This window comes from Bos taurus, chromosome 16, assembly GCF_002263795.3.
Source record: "Bos taurus isolate L1 Dominette 01449 registration number 42190680 breed Hereford chromosome 16, ARS-UCD2.0, whole genome shotgun sequence".
NCBI lineage: Eukaryota > Metazoa > Chordata > Mammalia > Artiodactyla > Bovidae > Bos > Bos taurus.
Window position 1 is genome coordinate 23,747,791 of NC_037343.1, and position 16,673 is coordinate 23,764,463.

Genomic DNA, 16,673 nt, shown 5'->3' on the forward strand with positions numbered 1-16,673 from the left:
CTCCTTGGAAGGAAAGTTATGACCAACCTAGATAGCATATTCAAAAGCAGAGACATTACTTTGCCAACAAAGGTCCGTCTAGTCAAGGTTTTTCTGTGGTCATGGTTTTTCCTGTGGTCATGTATGGATGTGAGAGGTGGACTGTGAAGAAGGCTGAGAGCCGAAGAATTGATGCTTTTGAACTGTGGTGTTGGAGAAGACTCTTGAGAGTCCCTTGGACTGCAAGGAGATCCAACCAGTCCATTCTGAAGGAGATCAGCCCTGGGATTTCTTTGGAAGGAGTGATGCTAAAGCTGAAACTCCAGTACTTTGGCCACCTCATGCGAAGAGTTGACTCATTGGAAAAGACTCTGATGCTGGGAAAGATTGGGGGCAGGAGGAGAAGGGGACGACGGAGAGGTAAGGAGGGGCAAAATCTTAAAAAGGACTCATGGTTCATTCAAATTTGTTTCTCATTCAGACTCAGAGACAATAGTTTATTCAAATTTGTTTTCATCTCCAGTGTCTAGCAGATAAGTACTTGACAAACAGGCAGCTTGCTAATAGACATTTGTGGAAGGGAGGAAAAAAGAAAAGAAAGAATGGTCCAATAGCCAGGGGGTGGAGATAAATGGCATGAAATACAGATCCTGCCTGCCCACAGGGCTGTTGGACAGATAGACATTGCTGTCTAAACAGATAAATCAAAAGAGGTCCCATATGATTATATAGTGAAAGAAAGTGGTTCAGGCAAGCATGGTTCTGTCTGGAGAGATCGCTGTGCCAGGAGGCTGTCGGGGGACCTGTGTCAAGAAGGTGAGACCTGCCCTGCATCTGTTGGATGAGTGTAGTTTTTAACTAGGAAGAAAAGAAAAAAAGGACATTTTGAGTTTTACTGCATGGAACTGAGGACATGGAGGACAAGATGAAGGAGGAAGTGTAACCCTTCTAAACCTGTTTTGGTTCCTTTTCCTATCAACTTCTGTTTAATTAGGAGCTGTTTTCAGAAGTGCACCAAGGTGTTTGCTGAAAGACCCCAGAGTATGCGCCAGGGCACTCTGTTGAGGAAAGCCCATTTATAGGGTCAGAGCTCGGGAGACTCAAATTCCTATAGTCGGCTTGAATATACTTTTTGGTGGGGATATGTGCTCTGAGGTGGGGTAAAAAAAAAGATGTCCAGAGATACAAAATGTGCTCAGTGTTCATTAAAGCAAAAATTATTTTTTAAACAGGATCATTTTCTGCTTTACAAAAGCAACCAATACCCTGAAAATTTCAAGCAATTTTTAACCAAGAAAATTCTAGAACAGCAAAAGTCTGTAGGTACTTCCACAGAGGCTGTGTAATAGCATTTGAGTTCTACCATCCTGGCTAAGTCTTCTATCAGAGGCTCTGGCATTTTGGCCCATCATCTTGTCAACATATTTTCCTGTTTCTGCTTGCATATCACAGTTGGGTATCTTTGAATTTTTATTTTTCCAATTTTATTGTGTGAAATTATTTTCTCAAAATTTACTGATTCACATTTTATGAAGTTAAAATGTATTTTCCCCTGTTTTTTTTTCTTTTAAACTTAAAAAAATTTGGCTTTCTTTTCAGTCTTTGCTGTTGTTTGTGTCACTCCCAAATTTAGAATAATCTCTACCTTTCCTTTTGAAGCTTTATTTTCCCTCTCTCTTAGAAAAACCTTTGAAAGCTGACTGCCACATTTCACATTATTTATAGACTATGGCTTAAAACTGCTGGGTTCCCTGTAGAAGTTCAGTATTTACTTTAAGACAATATCCTGACTTATTATTACAGATTTATTATTCCTCTGTACATCCTTCTTTTAAATAGACTGGCCATACTCTTATATTTGCTTTATGATAGTTTTTTTGTTTTTGTTTTTTGATATAAATTTATTTAATTGGAGGCTAATTACTTTACAATATTGTATTGGTTTTGCCATACATCAACATGAATCCGCCACAGGTGTACATGTGTTCCCCATCCTGAACCCTCCTCCCACCTCCTTCCCCATACCATCCCTCTGGGTCATCCCAGTGCACCAGCCCTGAGCATCCTGTATCATGCATTGAACCTGGACTGGCGATTCATTTCACATATGATATTATACATGTTTCAGTGCCCTTCTCCCAAATCATCCCACCCTCGCCCTCTCCCACAGAGTCCAAAAGACTGTTCTATACATCTGTGTCTCTTTTGCTGTCTCATATACAGGGTTATCATTAATGATCTTTCTAAATTCCATATATATATTAGTATACTGTATTGGCAGAGAAGGCAATGGCACCCCACTCCAATACTCTTGCCTAGAAACTCCCATGGACAGAGCAGCCTGGTAGGCTGCAGTCCATGGGGTTGCTGAGGGTCAGACACGACTGAGCGACGTCACTTTGACTTTTCACTTTCATGCATTGGAGAAGGAAATGGCAACCCACTCCAGTGTTCTTGCCTGGAGAATCCCAGGGACGGGGGAGCCTGGTGGGCTTCCGTCTATGGGGTCTCACAGAGTCAGACACGACTGAAGTGACTTAGCAGCAGCAGCAGCATACTGTATTGGTATTCTTCTTTCTGGCTTACTTCACTCTGTATAATAGGCTCCAGTTTCATCCACCTCATTAGAACTGATTCAAATGTATTCTTTTTAATGGCTGAGTAATACTCCATTGTGTATATGTACTACAGCTTTCTTATCCATTCGTCTGCTGATGGACATCTAGGTTGCTTCCATGTCCTGGCTATTATAAACTGTGCTGTGATGAACGTTGGGGTACACATGTCTCTTTCAATTCTGGTCTCCTCGGTGTGTATGCCCAGCAGTGGGATTGCTGGGTCATAAGGCAGTTCTATTTCCAGTTTTTTAAGGAATCTCCACACTGTTCTCCATAGTGGCAGTACTAGTTTGCATTCCCACCAACCGTATAAGAGGGTTCCCTTTTCTCCACACCCTCTCCAGCATTTATTGCTTGTAGACTTTTGGATAACAGCCATTCTGACTGGTGTGAAATGGTACCTCATTGTGGTTTTGATTTGCATTTCTCTGATAATGAGTCATGTTGAGCATCTTTTCATGTGTTTGTTAGCCATCTGTATGTCTTCTTTGGAGAAATGTCTGTTTAGTTCTTTGACCCATTTTTTGATTGGGTCGTTTATTTTTCTGGAATTGAGCTGTAGGAGTTGCTTGTATATTTTTGAGGTTAATTCTTTGTCATTTGCTTTGTTTGCTATTATTGTCTCCCATTCTGAAGGCTGTCTTTTCACCTTGCTTAGAGTTTCCTTTGTTGTGCAGAAGCTTTTAATTTTAATTAGGTCCCATTTGTTTATTTTTGCTTTTATTTCCAATATTCTGGGAGGTGGGTCATAGCGGATCCTGCTGTGATTTATGTCGGAGAGTGTTTTGCCTATGTTCTCCTCTGGGAGTTTTATTGTTTCTTGTCTTACATTTAGATCTTTAATCCATTTTGAGTTTATTTTTGTGTATGGTGTTAGAAAGTGTTCTAGTTTCATTCTTTTATAAGTGGTTGACCAGTTTTCCCAGCACCACTTGTTAAAGAGATTGTCTTTAATCCATTGTATATTCTTGCCTCCTTTGTCAAAGATAAGGTGTCCATATGTGCGTGGATTTATCTCTGGGCTTTCTATTTTGTTCCATTCATCTATATTTCTGTCTTTGTGCCAGTACCATACTGTCTTGATGACTGTGGCTTTGTAGTAGAGCCTGAAGTCAGGCAGGTTGATTCTTCCAGTTTCATTCTTCTTTCTCAAGATTGCTTTGGCTATTCAAAGTTTTTTGTATTTCCATACAAATTGTGAAATTATTTGTTCTAACTCTGAAAAATACTGTTGGTAGCTTGATAGGGGGAGAAGGCAATGGCACCCCACTCCAGTAGTCTTGCCTGGAAAATCCCATGGCCGGAGGAGCCTGGTAGGCTGCAGTCCATGGGGTCACTAAGAGTCGGACACGACTGAGCGACTTCACTTTCACTTTTCACTTTCATGCATTTTTTGGAGAAGGAAATGGCAACCCACTCCAATATTCTTGCCTAGAGAATCCCAGGGATGGGGGAGCCTGGTGGGCTGCCGTCTATGGGGTCACACAGAGTCGGACACGACTGAAGCGACTTAGCAGCAGCAGCAGCAGCAGCTTGATAGGGATTGCATTGAATCTATAGATTGCTTTGGTATACTCATTTTCACTATATTGATTCTTCCAATCCATGAACATGGTATATTTCTCCATCTATTAGTGTCCTCTTTGATTTCTTTCACCAGTGTTTTATAATTTTCTATATATAAGTCTTTTGTTTCTTTAGGTAAATATATTCCTAAGTATTTTATTCTTTTCATTGCAATGGTGAATTGAATTGTTTCCTTAATTTCTCTATTTTCTCATTATTAGTGTATAGGAATGCAAGGGATTTCTATGTGTTGATTTTATACCCTGCAACTTTAGTATATTCATTGATTAGCTCTAGTAATTTTCTGGTGGAGTCTTTAGAGTTTTCTATGTAGAGGATCATGTCATCTGCAAACAGTGAGTTTTACTTCTTATTTTCCAATCTGGATTCCTTTATTTCTTTTTCTGCTCTGATTGCTGTGGCCAAAACTTCCAAAACTATGTTGAATAGTAGTGGTGAAAGTGGGCGCCCTTGTCTTGTTCCTGACTTTAGGGGAAATGCTTTCAATTTTTCACCATTGAGGATAATGTTTGCTGTCGGTTTGTCATATATAGCTTTTATTATGTTGAGTTATGTTCCTTCTATTCCTGCTTTCTGGAAGGTTTTTATCATAAATGGATGTTGAATTTTGTCAAAGGCTTTCTCTGCATCTATTGAGATAATCATATGGTTTTTATTTTTCAATTTGTTAATGTGGTGTATTACATTCATTGATTTGCAGATATTGAAAAATCCTTGCATCCCTGGGATAAAGCCCACTTGGTCATGATGTATCTTTTTAATGTATTGTTGGATTCTGATTGCTAGAATTTTGTTAAGGATTTTTGCATCTATGTTCATCAGTGATATTGGCCTGTAGTTTTCTTTTTTTGTGGCATCTTTGTCAGGTTTTGGTATTAGGGTGATGGTGGCCTCATAGAATGAGTTTAGAAGTTTACCTTCCTCTGCAATTTTCTGGAAGAGTCTGAGTAGGATAGGTGTTAGCTCTTCTCTAAATTTTTGGTAGATTTCAGCTATGAAGCCGTCTGGACCTGGGCTTTTGTTTGCTGGAAGATTTGTGATTACAGTTTCAATTTCCATGCTTGTGATGGGTCTGTTAAGATTTTCTATTTCTTCCTGGCTCAGTTTTGGAAAGTTGTACTTTTCTAAGAATTTGTCCATTTCTTCCACGTTGTCCATTTTATTGGCATATAGTTGCTGATAGTAGTCTCTTATGATCCTTTGTATTTCTGTGTTGTCTGTTGTGATCTCTCCATTTTCATTTCTATTTTTATTGATTTGATTTTTCTCCCTTTGTTTCTTGATGAGTCTGGCTAATGTTTTGTCAATTTTATTTATCCTTTCAAAGAACCAGCTTTTGGCTTTGTTGATTTTTGCTATGGTCTCTTTTGTTTCTTTTGCATTTATTTCTGCCCTAATTTTTAAGATTTCTTTCCTTCTACTAACCCTGGAGTTTTTCATTTCTTCTTTTTCTAGTTGCCTTAGGTGTAGAGTTAGGTTATTTATTTGACTTTTTTCTTGTTTCTTAAGGTATGCCTGTATTGCTATGAACCTTCCCCTTAGCACTGCTTTTACAGTGTCCCACAGGTTTTGGGTTGTTGTGTTTTCATTTTCATTCATTTCTATGCATATTTTGATTTCTTCTTTGATTTCTTCTGTGATTTGTTGGTTATTCAGGAGCGTGTTTTTCAGCCTCCATATATTGGAATTTTTAATAGTTTTTCTCCTGTGCTGCTAAGTCTGCTAAGTCGCTTCATTCGTGTCCAACTCTGTGCGACCCCATAGACGGCAGCCCACCAGGCTCCCCCGTCCCTGGGATTCTCCAGGCAAGAACACTGGAGTGGGTTGCCATTTCCTGCTCCAATGCATGAAAGTGAAAAGTAAAAGTGAAGTTGCTCAGTCGTGTCCGACCCTTAGCATGGACTGCAGCCTACCAGGCTCCTTTGTCCATGGGATTTTCCAGGCAAGAGTACCGGAGTGGGGTGCCATTGCCTTCTCCTTTTCTCCTGTAACTGAGATCTAATCTTACTGCACTGTGGTCAGAAAAGATGCTTGGAATGCTTTCAATTTTTTTTTAATTTACCAAGGCTAGATTTATGGCCCAGGATGTGATCTATCCTGGAGAAGGTTCCATGTGTGCTTGAGAAAAAGGTGAAATTCATTGTCTTGGGGTGAAATGTCCTATAGATATCAATTAGGTCTAAGTGGTCTATTGTATCGTTTAAAGTTTGTGTTTCCTTGTTAATTTTCTGTTTAGTTGATCTATCCATAAGTGTGAGTGGGGTATTAAAGTCTCCCACTATTATTGCATTACTGTTAATTTCCCCTTTCATACTTGTTAACATTTGTCTTACATATTGCGGTGCTCCTATGTTGGGTGCATATATATTTATAATTGTTATATCTTCTTCTTGGATTGATCCTTTGATCATTATGTAGTGTCCTTCTTTGTCTCTTTTCACAGCCTTTGTTTTAAAGTCTATTTTATCTGATAGGAGTATTGCTACTCCTGCTTTCTTTTGGTCTCTATTTGCGTGGAATATCTTTTTCCAGCCCTTTACTTTCAGTCTGTGTGTCCCTTATTTTGAGGTGGGTCTCTTGTAGACAACATATGTAGGGGTCTTGTTTTTGTATCCATTCAGCCAGTCTTTGTCTTTTGATTGGGGCATTCAACCCATTTATGTTTAAGGTAATTATTGATAAGTATGATCCCGTTGCCATTTACTTTATTGTTTTGAGATTGAGTTTATACACCCTTTTTGTGTTTCCTGTCTAGAGAAGATCCTTTAGCATTTGTTGGAGAGCTGGTTTGGTGCTGCTGAATTCTCTCAGCTTTTGCTTGTCTGTAAAGCTTTTGATTTCTCCTTCATATTTGAATGAGATCCTTGCTGGGTACAGTAATCTGGGCTGTAGGTTATTTTCTTTCATCACTTTAAGTATGTCCTGCCATTCCCTCCTGGCCTGAAGAGTTTCTATTGAAAGATCAGCTGTTATTTTATGGGAATTCCCTTGTGTGTTATTTGTTGTTTTTCCCTTGCTGCTTTTAATATTTGTTCTTTGTGTTTGATCTTTGTTAATTTGATTAATATGTGTCTTGTGGTGTTTCGCCTTGGGTTTATCCTGTTTGGGACTCTCTGGGTTTCTTGGACTTGGGTGATTGTTTCCTTCCCCATTTTAGGGAAGTTTTCAACTATTATCTTCTCAAGTATTTTCTCATGGTCCTTTTTTTTTTTTTTTTTCGTCTTCTTCTTCTGGAACTCCTATGATTCGAATGTTGGGACGTTTAACATTGTCCCAGAGGTCTCTGAGATTGTCCCCATTTGTCTTAATTCATTTTTCTTTTTTCCTCTCTGATTCATTTATTTCTACATTCTATCTTCTACCTCACTAATCCTATCTTTTGCCTCCATTATTCTACTATTTGTTCCTTCCAGAGTGTTTTTGATCTCATTTATTGCATTATTCATTATATATTGACTCTTTTTTATTTCTTCTAGGTCCTTGTTAAACCTTTCTTGCATCTTCTCAGTCCTTGTCTCTAGACTATTTATCTGTGATTCCATTTTGTTTTCAAGATTTTGGATCATTTTCACTATCATTATTCGGAATTCTTTATCAGGTAGATTCCCTATCTCTTCCTCTTTTGTTTGGTTTGGTGGGCATTTATCCTATTCCTTTACCTGCTAGGTATTCCTCTTTCTCTTCATCTTGTTTATATTGCCGTGTTTGGGGTGGCCTTTCTGTATTCTGGCAGTTTGTGGAGTTCTGTTTATTGTAGAGTTTCCTGTCTGTGGGTGGGGTTGTACGCGTGGCTTGTCAAGGTTTCCTGGTTAGGGAAGCTTGTGTTGGTGTTCTGGTGGGTGGAGCCGGATTTCTTCTCTCTGGAGTGCAATAAAGCGGCCAGTAATGAGTTATGAGATGTCAATGGGTTTGGAGTGACTTTGGGCAGCCTGTATATTGAAGCTCAGGGCTATGTTCCTGTGTTGCTGGAGAATTTGCGTGGTATGTCTTGCTTTGTTGGCCCTTGAGTGGTGCTTGGTTTCAGTGTAGGTATGGAGGCATTTGATGAGCTCCTGTCAACTAATGTTCCCTGGAGTCAGGAGTTTTCTGGTGTTCTCAGTATTTGGACTTAAGTCTCCTGCTTCTGGTTTTCAGTCTTATTTTTACAGTAGCCTCAAGACTTCTCCATCTATACAGCACCGTTGATAAAGCATCTAGTTTAAAGATGAAAAGTTTCTCCACAGTGAGGGATACCCAGAGAGGTTCACAGAGTTACATGAAGAAGAGAAGAGGGAGGAAGGAGACAGAGGTGACCAGGATGAGATGAGGGGGAATCAAAAGAGGAGAGAGCAAGCTAGCCAGTAATCACTTCCTTATGTGCACTCCACAGTCTGGACCGCTCAGAGATGTTCACGGAGTTACACAGAGAAGATAAGAGGGAGGAAGGAGACAGAGGTGGCCAGGAGGTTAAAGGGGGGAATCAAAAGGTGAGAGACAGATCCAGTCAGTAATCAGTTCCCTAAGTGTTCTCCACCATCCAGAACACGCAAAGAGATTCACAGATTTAGTTGGGTAGAGAAGAAAAGGTGGAGGGAGGAGATAGAGGCGACCTGGTGGAGAAAAAGGAGAGTCCAAAGGGGGAGAGAGCAGTCAAGCCAGTAATCTCGCTCCCAAGTAAAAATGGGTACTGAAGATTGGGTTCTTAAAGGTACAAAATTGATAACAAATACCAAAAAGCAAAGATTAAAAATCTAGAGTAGAGGTTGGATTTTCAAAAATACAATATTAAAGAAAAAAAGTCAAAAATTATAAAATATATATATATGAAGTTTGCTTTAAAAAATAGGGTCTCTCTCTCTCTCTCTCTTTTTTTGCAAAGTAATAGGTTATAAAAATGAAAATTTAAGGAGTAATAGAGGACTTAAAATTTTTAAAAATTAAAGAATGATAGTAAAAGTAGTAAAAATATATCTAGGACTTTCTCTGGTGTTGTTGTGGGCAGTGTGGGGTCAGTTCATTTTCAGATAGTTCCTTGATCCGGCTTATATTTCTCAAGATCTATAGGCCTCTTCCTATGTAGTCGGTACTAACTACAGGGTTTTTAATCTATTGCACCTGTCATGTCCAAGGAGGTTCCCTCTGTTTTAGCTTCTTCTGTTTGCTGGTCTCTTCAGTGTCTAATTTCCTCCCTGACACAGGGGGAGGTGGTGGACACTTTTTTAGGCCCACTTGTTCAGTCGTGCTGTGGGGAGGGAGGAACACTGCAAACAAATAACACGCGTGCTCGCAGTGTCTTGGCCACCCTGGGTTTGCCCTCACTCACAGTGTGTGTGCTTTCCCAGTCTACCCTGCTTAGGCTCTAGGTTGCTCTGCTGGGAACAGTCTGATGCCGGCCCTGGGTTGTATGCACTTCCCAGGTCTAAGCCTCTCAGGTTCAGGCACTCGGGTAGTCCTCAGAGGTGCAGATTTGGTTGGGCCTGAGTTTTGTGCCCTTCCCAGGTCTGAGCAGCTCAGGTGACCAGGTGTTTGGCGAGCATGATTGCTGCAACTTATCACCTCCCCCATCCCTGAAGCTCAGTTTTCGGGGTGTACAACCGGCGCACCTTCTCAGGCGGATGTTGACTGTCCGGAATCCTAAGAAGTCTTGGTTAGCAACAAAGCCTGCTTGCAGTTTGATAGATGCCTCTCTGGGGCCGTGACTGCCCCCCTCTGGCCCGGCTGCCCTCTCCTGTCTGTCACCAGAGAGGGGGGATGGGCCGGTCTGCAGCCAGCTAGCTCTGCTCAGTCCTTTGTTCTGTGAGCGGACCTGGCGGTGTCTTAGGTTAGGGCTTTTCACGTGGTAGCTATCCCACAGTCCGGTTTGCTAGCCCAGGTTAGTTCGCTCAGATTGCCCTCAGGGCATTCAGGCCCAGTCCTTACTCTAAGCAATGCAGCCCGCACCTCCCTGCCCAACCCCCATTTGCTAGTGGCGGATGCAGGCATCTGCGCTGCTTCTCCGCTGGGAGTTACTGTTGGGTTCGTAATCTGTGGGTTTTAATTATTTATTTATTTTTCCTCCCGGTTATGTTGCCCTCTGTGGTTCCAAGGCTCGCCATAGACTTGGCAGTGAGAGTGTTTCCTGGTGTTTGGAAACTTCTCTCTTTTTTAAAAAGACTCCCTTCCCAGGACGGAGCTCCGTCCCTACCTCTTTTGTCTCTCTTTTTATCTTTTACATTTTTTCCTACCTCCTTTTGAAGACAATGGGCTGCTTTTCTGGGTGCCTGATGTCCTCTGCCAGCATTCAGAGGTTGTTTAGTGGAATTTACTCAGCGTTCAAATGTTCTTTTGATGAATTTGTGGGGGAGAAGGTGGTCTTCCCGTCCTGTTCCTCCATCATCTTAGCAGCAATGACTTTGATAGTTTTATCAGTTTTTAATCTTCCTTCCCAAGACAATTTGAATTAATATTGCAAATGAGACTTTATAAGATAATCATGAGATATAACAATTTCTTTATGATTGGTTAACATTTACTGGCAGTGGTGTACTCAAGATGTCTCCTACTAGTTTGCCAGACCTGCTTAACTTTTAAGAAATTCATAAACCAATTGCTTCCACTTTGGTGTCTGGAAATCTGCCATAGTAGTGAGAATATTTATACCATAGAAATCAGCAAACACTACCACGATTTACTTTCCTACCACTCCCAAGTGAAAGTGATAGTTGCTCAGTCGTGTCCAATTCTTTGCAAGCCCATGGTCTGTAGCCTGCCAGGCTCCTCTGTCCATGGGATTTTCCAGGCAAGATTACTGGAGTGGGTTGCCATTTCCTTCTCCAGGGGAACTTCCAGACTCAGGGATCAAACCCAGGTCTCTTGCATCACAGGAAGATTCTTCCCTGGTCTGAGCCAGCAGGGAAGCCCTCCCAAACCAGTTGTTAAATAGTTACCAGGACATCATTGACTGTGATCAAGCTAATTCGAAAAAAAATAGATTTTTAACTTACTGTGTTTTCTTAATGCAGAGCTTTTATTATTTTTTTTTTAAATCTCAAGCAGGCTTTCACAATCACGTGACACTTATTTTTATGTAAAACTGATACTTTTCTGCACATTTCTCAATTCTTGCTCCTCTTGCAAGCCTCATACAAATGTATAAGATGGTGTAGTCTAGGTAAAGTGAGAGCTTTTTCTAAACCTTAAGGTTGAGTTCAGGTACTACTGTTTTTAATGGTATAAGCAGCCACAGTATTCTAATCTCTTTAGATTCAATTTCATCACCTGTAATATGGGTATATTAATATGACCTAATTCATGCAATCCATTTAGTACAGATTCTACCTGTCATTTACTATATTTCATTGAATCTAAGATATTATTGCTTAAAAGATATATCATTATTTAAATACATTGTTAAACTATAATATAGCTTTATTATTATTTTTTTTTTTTTGGTAAAATGTGTCTCTATTTTGGCTTCCCTGGTGGGTCAGTGGTAAAGAATCCACCTGCAATGCAGAAGACACTGATTCACTCCCTGGGTGGGAAAAGATCCCCTGGAGAAGGAAATGGCAACCCACTCCAGTATTCTTGCCAAGGAAATCCCACAGACAGAGGAGTCTGGGGCTACAGTCCATGGGGTTGCAAAAGAGTCAAACACAACTTAGCGACTAAACAGCAACAACAAGTTCTATTTTAGAGTTGTTATAGTGTGGGAAAATATATCTTAGAATCAGTGATATATGATAGTGAATTCTCAAGTATTTTCTACAATTAGAACATTTGACAGTGAGAAATTTTCTCAATGTGCATGCATGCTAGGCTGCTTCAGTTGTGTCCAACTCTTTGTGACCCTATGGACCCCGCCAGGCTTTTCTGTCCATGGGTTCTCCAGGCAAGAATACTAGAGTGGGTTGCCCTGCCCTCCTCTGGGAAATCTTCCCCAGCCAGGGATGGAACCCATGTCTCCTGCAGCTCCTACAATGCAGTCAGATTCTTAACTGCTGAGCCACTGGTAAAGCCCAACTTTTAGAACAATGAATACATTTTCTTTTTTAAAAAACACAGATATCCCCACACTTTTCTGTGACATTGTCTAAAGTATTTTGGATGACTTAGTTTATTTATGGTAGTTTTACGCTGACCTATTAATGGTAGTTAACCTAATAAAGCTAGTCAGTTTATTAAAAGTAAAGCTAGTAAACCTAGTCAAGCTAGTCAGTTGATTAAAAGGCACACGTGGTGCTTATTACTAATGATTTATTTCTATTTCTTAATAATGAAGTTCTCCCTCTTCTGCCAAATCTTTTCTGAACTTAAAAGGTTAAGAAAAAATTTTTTTCTGTTTTCTGTGATAACCCTGGAGAGTTCTTTGTTCCTAACAGAAAATCAGGAGCACAGAACTAAATATTTGATTGTCTTTCCAGTCAGTTAGGTGATTTATATCTTATTGGGAAAAGAGTCACTTTTGTGATGTATCTACCAGCTATTTAAGGTGGAATTTAACTGTGATCCTTAGGGAGACAAGCATCAAGGATTATATATTATACTGCACACTCACTAAATTAGAAATACAACTTGGTCAGCAGAAAATTTATGATGGCTATGCTTTTAGTTGATACTAACAGAGATTCAAGCAATTGCACCATCATGCACATGGCAGAAAACTGAGGAGGCAGTAAACACTACTTTTTAAAAGGTCAAAATTCAAAGCAAACTGAAGCATTGAATCCATTTCAAAAACAATACTTAATAAACGTTGAGTTTGAAAAGACAAAAGGTTGGATAATCATTTGTAATCAGGAAAATAAAATATAATTTCTTGTTGCAGAATTAAAAAAAAATCAATGCTATGACTTTTAGATTGTCCAGTCATTTCCTTTGCAACTAGTACTTTTTAAAATGTAGCTACAAAATAGTTTGCCATTATCATGAAATATTTACTGAATGGTGATTTACATAGAAACGGAATAAAAACAAGAAATACTTATTATTTAATTTATGCTCTGTGTAATCTTTCGAGTCTTACACAAATGCTTTTTTACTGGTGAGATAAGAAAATGATTTACTGGGCTCCATTTAATCAGAAAATAGACTCTGACTCTGATAAGTATAATAACTGTCAATTTTTAAAATTACTACCCGTGATGATGATACAAATCAATATAGGTTTTATTTGTGGCACTGAGCCATCTACATTTTAATTTTTTTAATTATTTGATAAAGTGTAATCTCATCTTACATTTTATGGACTAATTTAGCCACATACTATTAATATCAATCCTTTGATATCCATTCCCATTCTATTTCCATTTGTCTATTTTGTCCCTCCTCTCCTTTTCCCCCATCATCATTTCATCCTCAGACACTGTATGCTGTCTATGAGCACAACACCGTACTATATGCAGCCCTTCTAGCTAAATCACATTTGCTGAAAATCTCATCCTTTGGAGAATAGTATTTTTTGTAAGCTATGACATTAAGCTCTGTAAACATGGCAGGATCCATTCTGAGATTTTTTTTCCTAAAGAAATGAAATCTCAAAATCAAAAGGGCTGAGATGTTAAGTAATGAATAAAACAAGGGAATAAATAATTCACTCGTATTAATAAATATTTCAGTACTGAATGGAGTCCTGGTTAATGCACGTTAATATCTTGGTAAGTGAAATTCTTTTAATGTTTTATATGTTACAGCTTAACTATTTAGCACTATTGACCATGCATGGGTCTCTAGATAAAGTATTTAACAAAAGTTTGTAATGAATATGAAAAGAACACTTTAAGGATATTTTAATAAATGAGCTCATTAATAGTGTAAGACATTTGAAGGAAAAGATATGTATTTATCACACCCTAAGTCTGCTTTCATTGTATTTATTAGAACTCTTCCCTCTTAAACTAGATTGTCAAGGTGATTCTAAACACAAATATTAAGGGAATCATTGCTATTTCATTAAACTTACAGCTTCTCTTTATGTTACACCTGTGTCCCTGAAATGTCTTCAGATGGACTTCTTAAAAAGTCAAATATTATTTTTATTACTTTGTCCTTTAGCAGTCCATATTTCAAAGTTTGACATTATCATGTAGGATGAAGAATTTTTAGCACCATCAACTGCAAAGTTGTCCCCTTGGTCACCGTACTGCACAATGGTGATATTGTATAAATGCTCACATTCAGTGAGTAAATCTAATAAGTTCCCTAATGTTTGTGTGCACGTCAGAATATAATTTCGGGAAGTGTTTTACAGCAGGGTGCTTTTGACATGGGGGGCCTGATCATTCTCTGAATAGAAGCAGTCCTATCCTATACATTGTAGGATGTTTAGCAGTATCCTGGCCTTTTTACACCAGACACCAGCAGCTACCTTCACCCCACTGCCCCACTTGTGACAACCAAATATACCTCCAAACATTGCCAGACATCTGGTAGGGGATACAGTCACCCTCTGTCATGAACCACTGGTTTAGAATTGAAAGAGACACGTGTACCCCAATGTTCATCTCAGCACTGTTTATAATAGCCAGGACATGGAAGCAACCTAGATGTTCACCAGCAGACGAATGGATAAGAAAGCTGTAGTACATATACACAATGGAGTATTACTCAGCCATTAAAAAGAATACATTTGAATCAGTTCTAATGAGGTGGATGAAACTGGAACCTATTATAAAGAGTGAAGTAAGCCAGAAAGAAAAACACCAGTACAGTATACTAACGCATATATATAGAATCTAGAGAGATGGTAACGATAACCTTGTATGTGAGACAGCAAAAGAGACACAGTTGTATAGAACAGTTTTTTGGACTCTGTGGGAGAGGGCAAGGGTGGGATGATTTGGGAGAAGGGCATTGAAACATGTATAATATCATATGTGAAACGAATCGCCAGTCCAGGTTCGATGCAGGATACAGGATGCTTGGGGCTGGTGCACTGGGATGACCCAGAGGGATGGTACAGGGAGGGAGATGGGAGGGGGGTTCAGGATGGGGAACACATGTACACCTGTGGCAGATTCATGTTGACGTATGGCAAAACCAATACAATATTGTAAAGTAATTAGCCTCCAATTAAAATAAATAAATTTATATTTTAAAAACCCACTGGTTTTATTTGTTATTATTTTATAGTAGATTCTTTCTGATTATCTATTTTAAATATAGCAATATGTACATGTCAATCCCAAGCTCCCAATCTATCCCTCCACACTGACCTTCCCCCTGGTAACCATAAATTCATTCTGTTTATGTCTGTTTCTGTTCTGTAAATATTTGCATCATTTTTTTTAAAGATTCTGCATACAAGGGATATCATATGATACTTGTCGTTCTCTTTGTCTGACTTCACTTAGTATGATAAGCTCCAGATCCATCTATGTTGCTGCAAATGACATTATTTTATTCTTCTTTTTGTTTTTTTGGCTGCACTGCATGGACTGTGGGAATCTTAGTTGCCTGACCAGGGAGCAAACCTGTGCCCTCCTGCAGTGGAAGTGTGGATTCCTAACCACTGGACCACCATGGAATTCCTCATTCTTTTTAATGACTGAGTAATACTCCGCTATATACATGTACCACATCTTCTTTATCCATTCAAGAACCACTGTTTTTACAGTAACAAGAAACTGATACTTACGAGTCATGACATAAGAAAGTGTCAAAAATCTTTTAACAGAAAATCATTGGTAATCGATAACATCGTTCTTGTAAAATCACTTCTTACTCTTATAAAGTCATCTTTATTGAAATGTAACTTACATACATTTAAAATTGTGAAGAATTTAAGTGCACAGTTTGATGAGTTTTAACATCTACACCCGTGTTGCCTTGACCCCAGTCGATATGTAGGACATTCCCATCGCCTTAATCAGTTCCTTCCTGCTGCTTTGCTGTCAGTCCTGATTACACTAACCCAGCCCCTGCCCCATCTCTCATAAAATGGTAATTTGCCCTGTTCATATAAATTGAATGAGATAGATATACTCTTATGTCTGACTTCTTTCACTCACCTGAATCTCTATGAGATTTGTCCCTCTTGTGTGGATATCAGAATTTTGCTTATTTACGTTTAGCAGTACTAGTTATTTGTTTAATTATACCAGAATTTGTTTATCATTCACCTTGCATGAATTTTGGGTTGTTTCTAGTTGTTTCTAGTTTGGTGCTATTATAAACAACTATTTTGAACTTTTATGCACCAGTCTTTTTATAGACATTTATTTTTAGGTCTGTTAGGTAAATACCTAGAACTAGAATTGGTGTATCAGAAGATAACTATTTTATCACCATTATGAATAAATGTGCCATCTACACTCTTATGAACAATGCATAAGAGCTCTGGTTTTTCCACATTCTCACTAACACTTGGTATTGTCAGTTATGTTGATTTTTAGCTATTTTCATGGTTCTCTGGTGGTATCTCATTGTGGTTTTGATTTACTTTTTTCCTGATAACTAGTGATTTGGGGCATATTTTCATGTGCTATCTAGCTAGTCATGCATTTTCTTCTGTGAAGTGTCTGCATAAGGTTC